Source organism: Stegostoma tigrinum, chromosome 43 (assembly GCF_030684315.1).
Source record: "Stegostoma tigrinum isolate sSteTig4 chromosome 43, sSteTig4.hap1, whole genome shotgun sequence".
Taxonomy (NCBI): domain Eukaryota; kingdom Metazoa; phylum Chordata; class Chondrichthyes; order Orectolobiformes; family Stegostomatidae; genus Stegostoma; species Stegostoma tigrinum.
In genome coordinates, this window is record NC_081396.1 from 8,424,635 (window position 1) to 8,436,515 (window position 11,881).

Below are 11,881 nucleotides of genomic sequence, written 5' to 3' on the forward strand. Positions count from 1 at the left end.
TTGACGGAAGGTCTCGGCCAATGGGGAGTGAGGGGGCGTCGCCCGGAGGACGGCCGGGCACATTTGATCCTCCAACCAATCGGAGTCAATGAAGGGGCGGGACAGGACCGCAGGGCGAAGCATGCGCACCAGTGGAGCTGGAAGGACTGAGGGTGGGATTGAAAGGTGCAGAGGGGCTGAACCTCGAGACAGGGGACCTTCCACCCTTCAAGACCCCAGTTAGGAACTCTCACCCCTTGCACCTGGAAACTGGTTTGGCAGCGTGATCGAAGGGGAGGATTTACACACAGCAACTTCCACCCCAGAAAAATATTTGGCTCTTTCGAATTTCTACGAAACTCTTTTCGCAGGGAGTTGGAATAAACATGAGAAATAGGGGCAAGCGGAGGCCATTCATCCCCTCAAAGCTTGTCCAGTTGTTTCAAACGATCATCTGCTCCAAAGCTTCAACTTCACTTTTGCGCCAGTTCCTCATAGCCCTCAACACTCGGGCATACAAAAATCTGTCTACATCCTCTTTAATTTCTTTCAGTGATCTAGCCTCCACAATTCCCTGGGGTAGCGAATTCCAGAATTCACCATTCTTTGGAATGAGCTGCCAGAGGAAGTGATGGAGGCTGGTACAATTACAACATTTAAAAGGCTTCTGGATGGGTAGCTGAATAGGAAGTGTTTAGAGGGATATGGTCCAAATGCTGTCAAATGGACCAAATTAATTTAGGATATCTGGTCAGCATGGACAAGCTGACCTAATGGTCTGTATCCATGCTGTGCATTTCTATGACTGAAGAAAATGTCCTTCCCTCCTCAGTTTTAAATGACAGCCCCATTGTTCTCAGACAGTATACCATTGTGCGAAGACCCCCACAGCTATCCTGTCAAATCTCTCCTTAGCGTCTTATATGTTTCAGTAGGGTCATCTCATTGTTCTAAATACTATTTATCAAAAGCCGAAAACAAAATCAAAAAATGCTGGAGAAACTCAACAAGTCTAGCAGCATCTGTGGAGGGCAAAAGAGTTAAAGTTTAGAGTCTAATAGGACTCTTCTTTGGAACTGAGATCTAATCTGCTTAGCCTTTTTTTATAAGTCAACCCCTTCATCCTATAATCAGCCGAATGAATCTCCTTTGAACTGCTTCCAATGCCAGTATATCACTTCTTAAAAACAATATGACAGATGCAATCACACCAATACCTTATCTCCAGAGACACAGATCAAACCCTTTGATTCAACTTGTCCAGACCAACCAGATATCCAAAATTAATTTAGTCCCATTTACCAGCATTTGCCCCATATCCCTGTAAACCCTTTCTGTTCATGTACCCATCCAGACGCCTTTTAAATATTGTAAATGCCTCTACCACTTCCTCTGGAAGCACATTCTACACATACACCACCCTCAGGTCCCTTTTAAATCTTTCCCCTCACACCTTCGACCTATAGTTTTGGATTTCCCCAGCCAGGGAAAAAAACCTTGACTATTCACCCTATTCATGCCCCTCATGATTTTTTAAACCTCTGTAAGGTCACTCCTCAGCTTCCGATGTTTCAGGGAAAACATCGCCAACTTTAAGTATATTTAAGTCATCATTGGACAAGCATATGGACGTACATGGAATAGTGTAGGTTAGATGGGCTTCAGATTGGTATGACAGGTCGGCACAACATCAAGGGCCGAAGGACCTGTACTGTGCTGTTATGTCCTATGTTCTATGAAAAAAGCCCCAGCCTATTCAGTCTCTTCCTACAACTCAAACCCTCCAGTCCTGGCAACATGCTCTCAAACCTTTTTAGCACTGTCTCAAGTTTAACAACCTTCCTATAGAAGGGCGACCAGAATTGTACGCAGAATTCTAAAAGTGGCTTCATTAACGTTCTGACAACTGCAACACAATGTCCAAACTCCTTTACTCAATGTTCTGACCAACGAAGGCAAGCATGCCAAACTCGTTCTTTGCCACTCGGTCAACTTGCGACTGTAGGGATGTGCAGCTTGGAAGGATGATCCGTAGGAAAATTCAGGCTTGCAGGGATAGGATAGGGGGCTGTGTCTTGATGGGATGCTCTTCAGTGTGGACTTGATGGGCTGAAGGGCCTGTTTCTACACTGTAGGGATTCGATGATTCTATTCTTGGATTCAGAGGGTGATACCAGGTAGAGGCAGGAACCATCACAACATTTAAGAAGGGTTTGGGTGAATGCTTGAATTCCCAAAGCATACAAGGATAGGACCAAGTGCTGGGAAATGGGATGAGAATGGATACGTATTTGGATATGATGGTCGAAAGGGTCTCTTTCTGTGCTGCATGACTCAACACTGCTTGTAATTCTTCACATCATTCCAGAAATGTGAGCATTTGTGTTTTATGTTTAAGGCTCCTCTGTGCTGCTCATTTTTTGGAGTCTCTGTCTAAATAACAGTTTTTCTTTTGACTTTTTTCTACCAAAGTGCGTAACCACAACTTTGCTACATTAAATCGCATCTGCCATATTTTTGCGCACTCACTGAACCTATTTTTTCACCCTTGCATATTCTGTATATTCTCCCTACAATGCCAGTATGGTAGGATTAACACACAGTAAACTCAAAGAGGAAAGTGGCCCTTCTGAATTTCTGTCCCAGAGTGACAGCAATTTTGTTTTGTCAATATCTTTTACTGGACATTTGGGAGGAACATTTTCAGGTGAAAAGGTCAAATCAAATATCAAAATCTGACAGTCACTCCATTCTGTAGAATCTGAATATCATTGGCATTTGACTGTTGAAGCAAAGGTTCATTTTTGGGAGAAGATTTCAGATTAGTGTCACTGAAGCACCGAGGTATTCAAAACACTGGTTAGACTACATTGTGAGCATGTTTTTACTTCTCAGCAAACTACCTCAGGAAGTATAAGCTGTGTCGTCTTTGATGGGGCTACAGCACAGATATACTCAGTCTCCCATCAATGTGTACATGTCGATGGGACATCACAGCCCTGGACTGTTTATAGCACATGGTGCAATATGGGCATTTAAAAGGTCTCTCATCAATGTGACCTCACTGGTTGTCTGATTGAGGGGTTGACTGAGTGAACCCATTCCCATACTTGGAGCAGATAAACCCAGTGTAATTGCCTTATGAGGCAATTGACTCCACCTTCGACAAAATGTTTCAAACTCATCACCTCTGTCATCTCGCAGGAAAAGGGCAGCAAATGCACATGATCATCATCGCCTGTAGGTTCACCTTCAAGTCACAGTCTATCCTGACTGTTCCTTCACTGGTGCTGAGTTAAAATTCTAGAACACTCCCCCTAACAGCACTTGTGGGTGTCTCCGTACATGAAGGACAGCAACAGTTCAAGAAACATAGAAACTAGGAGCAGGAGGAGGCTATTCAGCCTTTCAAGCCTGTTCCGTTGTTCAATACGATTATAGCTGCTCCTCAACCTCAATGCCATATTTCTGCTTTCTCTCTGTAACTCTTGACATTTTAATGTCTCAACATTTATATATCTCCTTCTTGAATATGCTCAGTGTCATGGCCTCCGCGGTAGCAAATTCCAGAGATTGAAGAACTCTTTTCTCATCCACTGTGATTGTGATTCTTGGTTCTAGACTCCCCAGCCTCGGAAAAACTCTTCCTGATTCTAGCCTCTCCAGCACTGTTAGTATTTTGAACATTTCAAACAGATCCTTTCTCATTCTAATAAATACAGGATCTTAGTCAGACCACACTTGGTGGATTGCAGAAGTTTTGTGGCATTTGAACATGGCCAGTTGAAACAATCTGACCTCATGGTGCAGGACTGCCATCCCTGGTATCAGCCAAGTGAAGCCTCATTGGACACCCTTTACGGCACATGTATCCTCTGTTAGGTCACCAAGTGTGGTCTGGCTAAGGTCCTGTATTATTCTAATAAGACATCCCTATTTCTAAACTCAGGAAGGCAACTCACCACCAGCTTCTAAAATGCAATCAGGGATGCGTAATAAACGACAGGCGAGCCAGCAATGTCCATGTCTCATGAGAGAATACTAAAAATTACAGGAGGTAAAGAATTGAGTCTGGGCCATCTCTTTGCCAGGCAATCCAGTCTAATTTCGCTATCTTCAGAGAACTACCAGATTATTTCCCTCAACAGCTGATCCCATTTCCTTGTGCCAGCTGTACAAATTATTCATTTATTAAACTCAATTTCACAACCTGCCTTGGTTTTTGGTGTTCTGTTTGATTTCTCTTTCTTTACCGCTTGTACATACATTTCACAGGGTAATGGAAAGAGAGCCTGAAAGCTCAAACCAAACCTCATGTTTAGATTTGACAGAAACACTTAATTCATCAGACCTGAATATCATCGGATTTTGGACATAGAAGGAGAAAGCACAATTCACTTTGTTCTCTGTGTGGATGATCCTTCAGCCAATCATTTCCTTGTGTCAGATTGGAAGTGCAGTCACACCAGCAAAAACCTGGAAGTGTAAGCCCTGTGGTAGGGGATACAATTCCCGATCTGATCTGGATACTCATAAGGCAATTACACTGGGTTTATCTGCTCCAAGTATGGGAATGGGTTCACTCAGTCAACCCCTCAATCAGACAACCAGTGAGGTCACATTGATGAGAGGCCTTTTAAATGCCCATATTGCACCATGTGCTATAAACAGTCCAGGGCTGTGATGTCCCATCGACATGTACACATTGATGGGAGACTGTTCAGGTGAGGCACATGGTTCAGGCGATCATCTTAATTTACTGTACACCGGCAAATTCACACCAGGGAGAGACCATTCACCAACTCTCAGTATGGGAAAGGACTGACTCAGTTATCCAAACTGATTGCACATCTGTAAGTTTATACTGAGGAGAAACCTGTGCAAAGTCCATAATGCAACATGTGCTGTAAAAGCTTCAGGGGACAAATGTCCCATCAACTTGTTCATACTAACGACAGATTATTCAGGTGCTCTCATTGCTGAACTCGGTTCAAGTGGTCATCTCATCAGACTATACACAGGTTACATGACAATGAGTCCCTTCTCTCAAATAGCACGTAAACAGCCTCTCCACCGAGAGAGAGAGAATGTGTGTGTGTGTGTGTGTGCGTGCGTGCGTGCGGCATGCGTGCTGTGATCAAATGATTCTCTCCTGACGCTCAGAACAGGTGAATAGCTTCTCTTCCTGTTTTTGCACTGATGTATTTCCACATGAGATGGATTTCTGAATCCCTTCTTACAGTCCTTGCATTTCTATAATTTCTCCTGGGTGCCAGCGTTCTCAGTCTCCACAAATTGAACAATTGGTGGAATTTCAGCCCCCCCCCCCCCACACACACACACACACACACACACACACACATTTGTACCATGTCTCTCCCCACCGCCACTATGAATATAACCAGTTAAAGATCTTTTCACAATCTGTGTAATAGAACACTTTCACTCATTCTGTGTAAGTGTTTAAAGGTGTTTCTACCGTTAGTTCATTGGAACATTCTCACTCCAGTGAGTGCACATCTCGATATTTGTGCTGTTACACTGATGACTGAAATGCTTCCCCTTAGACAGAGCAGACAAACATTTTTAATTCCACATTCAAAGGCCGATGATATTCAACACCAAACAAATCAGGACTTAGACAATGAACGGTAGGGCCCTGGGCACTGCTATCAAACATAGAGAATTGGGGGTTCAGATGCATGGTTCCTTGAAAGCCGCATCACGGGTAGGCAGGGTGGTTACGAAGGTGTTTAGCATACTTGCCTTCATTGCTCAGACCACCGAGTTCAGCAATTGGGACATTATGTTGAGGTTGTACAGTTTGGTACTAAGGCCACTTTAGGAGTACTGTGTACAGTTCCGGTCGCCCTGTTATAAGAAGAATATTATTCAATTGAAGTGGGTTCAGAAAAGATTTACCAGGATGTTACCAAGACTGTTACCAAGACTTAAGTTATATGGATAGCTGGGTCTTCTTTCACTGGAGCATTTGGGGCATGGATAAGATAAATAGCAGAAGTATTTTCCCTAGGGTGGGGGTGTTCAAAACCAGGAGCCATATTGTTTAAGGTGCGAGGAGAAAGATTTAAAAAGGGCACAGCGGGTGGCTCATGTGGGTGAAATGAACCGCCAGAGGGATGGGTAGATGCAGGTACACTGAGAACATTTAAAAGACGTTTGGGTAGGTAGATGAATACGAAAGGGCCAAATGCAGGCAAGTGGGATTAGTTTAGGTTGGGAAACTTGATCAGCATGGACGATTTGGACCGACAGGTCTGTTACCATGCTGTATGGCTCTAATGAGGACTCGGTCAAATAATGAGATGATGTTATGTTTCAGTTTTCCATCCATAAATCGCCCCATTTGAAGAGTTTGGGAAAGACAATGACAAAAGTCTTCCTTGTGTGGAGAGGATATAAATTCTGAACAGACAAATCTAACAGATATGGAACGTGTTCCTCTATTCTCCACTTTAGCTATAAATCCCGTACTCTACACTCTCCCACCTCCCCGTGCAAATCCTTCACACACAATCTCCACCAAATCCTTCCCGCAACATCCGGCTTCCTTCCACCCTCTCCTCTCTTAGGGTGCGACTCTCCAGCTGTGATGTGCCGAGCGGGGATACAATCAATCGTTTTCTCTCCTAATCGCAGCCAGCAAAAATCCAACCCACTCTGATACGTCACCAAGATGAGATAGATGGGCCTCACTCGCCACGAACCATAGTGCAGCTTAAAACGCGGAAAAACGGCTGCCAGTTGGAAATGCCAACCTGCAGGGTCTGATGTGCAGCTTCCGACCTCCTTCCTGGGTGTTGGGTGAATCCTCTCCGTCCATACACCAGCGTTTCCTTTCCGCCTCAGAGGTCATAGGCACATTGATTTTTTAACCAAATTCGCCCCGTTTGAAGAGCTTATTCACTGTAACCTGTCCCCTTCCTTTGACGTGAACTGGTCAAAGTTGAAAGCAGTGATTCTCCTCCACTCCACATCCCAGTGTGGCTAACTCAGGTTCTGGAGCCCCAGGGCGCATGCCGCATGCAGGTAGGCAACGGAAATGTAGATGATAAGAGCAGAAGTAGACCGTTCGAGGAGGCACAGCATCTGGCGCTGCTGCCACACAGGGCCAGGGACCTAGGTTCGATTCCGATATCAGACAGCTGTCTGTGTGGAGTTTGCACACTCTCCCCATTTCTGCGCAGGTTTCCACCCACAGTGCAAAGATGTGCAGAGTGGATGGATTGGCCATGGGAATTGTGGGGATCTGGGGGTGGGGTGGGCTAGGGGTGTGAGAGGCCCTTCAGAGGGTCAGTGTGGACTCACAGAATCCTTACAGCATGGCCATTTGGCCTGACGGTTCCACATCGACCCTCCAAAGAGCATGCCGCCCAGACCCATCCCCTCCCTTACCCTATGCCTACAAATCTGCATTTCTCACGGCTAATCCACCTAATCTACACATCCCTGAACACTCTGGGCAATTTAGCACAGCCAATCCATCTGCATAACCTGCATATCTTTGGACTGCGGGAGAAAACCGGAGCACCCGGAGGAAACCCACGCAGATTCGGGGAAATTGTGCAAACTCCAAACAGACAATCACCCGAGGCTGGAATTGAACCCGGGTCCCTAGCACTGTGAGGTAGCAGTGCTAACCAGAGTCACCATGCCGATGGGCTGAATTGCCTCTCTTCTCACTGTAGGGATTCTAAAATGGTTCGACCCCTCACGCCGGCTTCACCGCTCAATTTGATCATGACTGATCCTCAATAACCTGTTCCTATCCTCCGCCTGTATTCCTCAGCCTACAGTATGTGTACTACAGCTGTTCAAGGAGAAAACTCATCACCTCCTTCTCACAGACAACTAGGGACAGTCGACAACAAATGCCAACAAAATGAGTGAATTAAAAACAAACCTCTAGCTGCAAGAACCATATCCACCTTCTTCTTGAAAACACATTGTTTTTGCCTCAACTCCTTTCTAGGGCAGTGAATTCCTCAGGCTCACCACTCTCTGGGTGAAGACATCTCTCCTGATCTGTCCTAAAATGTTTACCTTTTTATTTTTCAATGCCGGTCCCTGGTTGTGGACACCTCCACCCGCAGGGACATCCTGCCCGCAACCAATCTGTCTAGCCCTGTAAAGATGCTTACAATTGTCTACAAGACTCACTCCCCCTTCATTCTTCTAAACTCCAGTGAATAACAAGCCTAGACGATTCAATCTCTCCTCATATGCCAGGGACTGCCGTCCCAGGAATCGGGTTGGTAAATCTTTGTTGCACTCCCTCCACAACGCAAACATCCTTCCTCCAATAAGGAGAGCTAGCCTGCATAATTCCAGATTTTATTTTTCCCTTTTCGAATTTAAATTTCACCGTCCATCATGGAGGGGATTTGAATGTGGGACCCCAGGGCTGTTAGCAAAGACCTTCAGGTTACTAGTCCAGTAACAGCACCACTTTGACACGTCCTCTCACCAGCTATGTCCTGCCGTGACAAAAAGCCAGACAAATCTAACTCTGGCAATTACTGCCGAATTCCGGTCACCAGCAAACTGATGGAAACTGACATTGACAGTATAGCAATGCGCTTAGCAATAACCTGTTCACTGGGCTTTCGGTTCAAGTTCCACCAAGGCCACTCAGCTCCTGACCCCACAATAGCTTTAGTCCAAATGCGGAGAAAGCAGCTGAATCCCAGGGGTGAGGTGAGAATGACTACCCCTTAACATCAAGGCCACATTTGACTGAATGCAGCATAAAGCCAGTGGGAGTTAGGGGTGAAAACACTTGTTACAGCGCTCCCTAATGCAAAGGAAGATTGTTATGGGTGTCAGAAATCAATCACTGCAGGAGTTCCGCAAGGCTGTGTCTTTGGTCAACCGAGGCCGGGACGTTAAATGTCTTCAAGGTGGAGATTGATAAATTCTTGACCTCACAAGAAATTACGGGCTACGGGGAGAATGCAGGGAAGTGGAGTTGGAATGCCCATCAGCCATGATTAAATGGCAGAGTGGACTCGATGGGCCGAATGGCCTCACCTCCACTCCTATGTCTTATGGTCTTATAGTCTAACCACAGCCGATCCAGTAAGAACCTTCCTTCACAGAGACTGGGAATTCTGTGGCGATTAGCTTGCGTCCCTTCTCCCCAAAGTACATCCACTGCCAACAAGGTAAAGTTGGAAGTTTGACAGAATACTCTGTTTGTCTGGATGACAGCAGCATCAAACACATTCCAGAAACTTGGGAGCAGCCCAGTTGATTCATACTTTAGTCTGGGAGCTTCCATCGAGGTATTCATAAGGATATTGAGGCTCTTATTTCAAAAGTTCCAATATGTAGAGTTACAGGCAGCAGGCGAGACAGTGACACTCCGTGGGAAACTCAGAGCTCACACAGACACATTGGGTCAAATTCCCATTACTGCACTGTAACAATTCTGCGAGTCTGATTCCCAAACACCACCTTCGATATTTACTCCCAACACTGACGCAGACAGACTATCTACAAGAAGGACTGCTGTAACTCACTAAGAATCTTAGAATCTCTGCGGTATGGAAGCAGCCATTCAGCCTTCATATCGACCCTTCAAATGGCATCCCACCCAGATCTACCCTATCCCGGTAACCCTGCATTTCCCATGGCTAATCCACCCAACCTATACATCCCTTGACACTGTCTACCTGACCTGCACATCTTTGGACTGTGGGTGGAAACCGGAGCACCCAGAGGAAACCGACGCAGACAAGTGCAAACTCCACACAGACAGTCGCCCGAGGATGGAATCGAACCCAGGTCCCTGGCGGCGTGAGGCAGCAGTGCTAACCACCGTGCCGCTCCCAATCCTTCATCACCGTGCAAAACTACGACTTCTGGCACCTGAAAGGAAATGGGTGGCAATTTCATTTTCACCACAGGTTTCCCTGCAGGCCACACAGCATCCTGATTTGGTGCTTTATTGACTGTTCCTTCACTACCAGCGGGTGAAATTCTGGTACTCCCTCCCTGACAGTATTCGGAGTGTCCCTATAACCCACAGACTGCTGCGGTTAAAGAAGACCGCTCACCACCACCATCTCCAGGGCATTTAGAGATGCTAGCTAAATGCCACCCTCTCACACATTCTGTGAAAGTTTAAAGAAAACCAAAAATGCACACACTGTACATAACAGCTAATTGAAAAATCACATGGGACACTTGCCTCGTGTCGCCGAGGCGCCTTGCACAAAAGCAGGGAGGCATGGGAGTGCTGTAATTTGACGTTACTGAGGCCACAGCTGAGGTATTGTGCGCTGTTCTGGTCACTATACTGTAGGAAGGTTGTGACTGTACTAAAGGGGTTGCAGAGATTTCCCAGGATGTTCCCGAGACGGAGCAGTTTAACTATGAAGAGATAGTAGGAACTGCAGATGCTGGAGAATCCGAGATAACAAGGTGTGGAGCTGGATGATCACAGCAGGCCAAGCAGCATCTTAGGAGCAGGAAAGCTGACGTTTCCAGCCTCTGATGAAGGGTCCAGGCCCGAAACGTCAGCTTTCCTGCTCCTAAGATGCTGCTCGGTCTGCTGTGTTCATCCAGCTTCACACTTCGTTAACTATGAACAGAGACTGGGCAAACTCTGTTTTTCCCTTTGAAGTGGAGAGGCTGGAAGGGAGACCTATGTGAAGTCAACAAAATGATTATATTTAGGGACGTTAAGAAGAAACTTTTCCCCTTTAGCAACAGGATCAATAACAAGAGGGCACAGATTTAAAACAAAGGGCAGGAGTTGAGAGAGGAGTGGACTAGAAATCATTGTGCCAGAGGATGGTAGGTATCTGGACCTCACTGGGTAGAGGCAAAAACTGTCAAAACATTTAAGAAAGGATTTAGTTGAACGCTTGAAGTGCTGGCAGACGGAATTAGAGAAGTAATTGACAACTGATTTGGACATTTTCTGTGCTGTAATGCTCGATAACCCTCTCTAATGCTTCGCATCCTTCCTAAAGGCGGCCACCAGAACTGGGTATGACGTTTCAGCTGAGACCAAACTAGTGTGTCACACAACTTTATTAACTCAGATCGCTTTATATATATATATATTGTAATCTAATAATTATTAGCTTCGACTACTTTAGATACATTTCAACCAAATTAATAACTTAAACTAGTTTAAAGACATATTAAAACACGTGAATCTCACATCTCTTTTGTCGTCAGAAAACCTGAAGGTGGGTGACACTTGGAAGTCGAACTCTAAATCCATGGCACCGTTTGGAACCCAATCTGATGCAGACGAACGAACTGTAAGAAGGCGCCTATATTAATAATATTCGGGATATTACGTCATATGCTAAATTGTCTCGAGCACTTTTCCCAAGCATTCCTCTCGGCCCGGCAGTCAAAAACAAGTCTCACTGTTGCTGCAAATCAGCCTGTTCTAACACCAAGGCCAGATTCTTGGAAAACAGCCAGCTTTTCCGCTCTCCATCACTTGCTTATTGCCATGTCCAATTAATCCTCAATGATCTGGATTGGAGATATCATTTTGCGGCGCACACGCTAAAAACTGAGATCTTCAAACCAGATGATCAGAACCTGACATAAGCACGGGCGTACAGTTCAGTACTGGCAAGCTGATTATAACATGTGATAAAGTTTGCAAGCCATTACACAAGGACAAAGTACATTATACAATGCCGTTAAACCACTACAGTCACTCATGAACTTGCTGATCCCTCAGCAGATCAGATGTCTGAGTGCACTGCTCTGCACACTTGAAGGACGCTAACACTTATTCCGGTGTTGATTTCAGTTGGAAGCCCAAGTGAATCACTTCTCGCACTCGGGGCAGGAGAATGGTTTTTCTCCAGTGTGAGTTCTCTGATATGCATGCAAAGTGGACGACCGA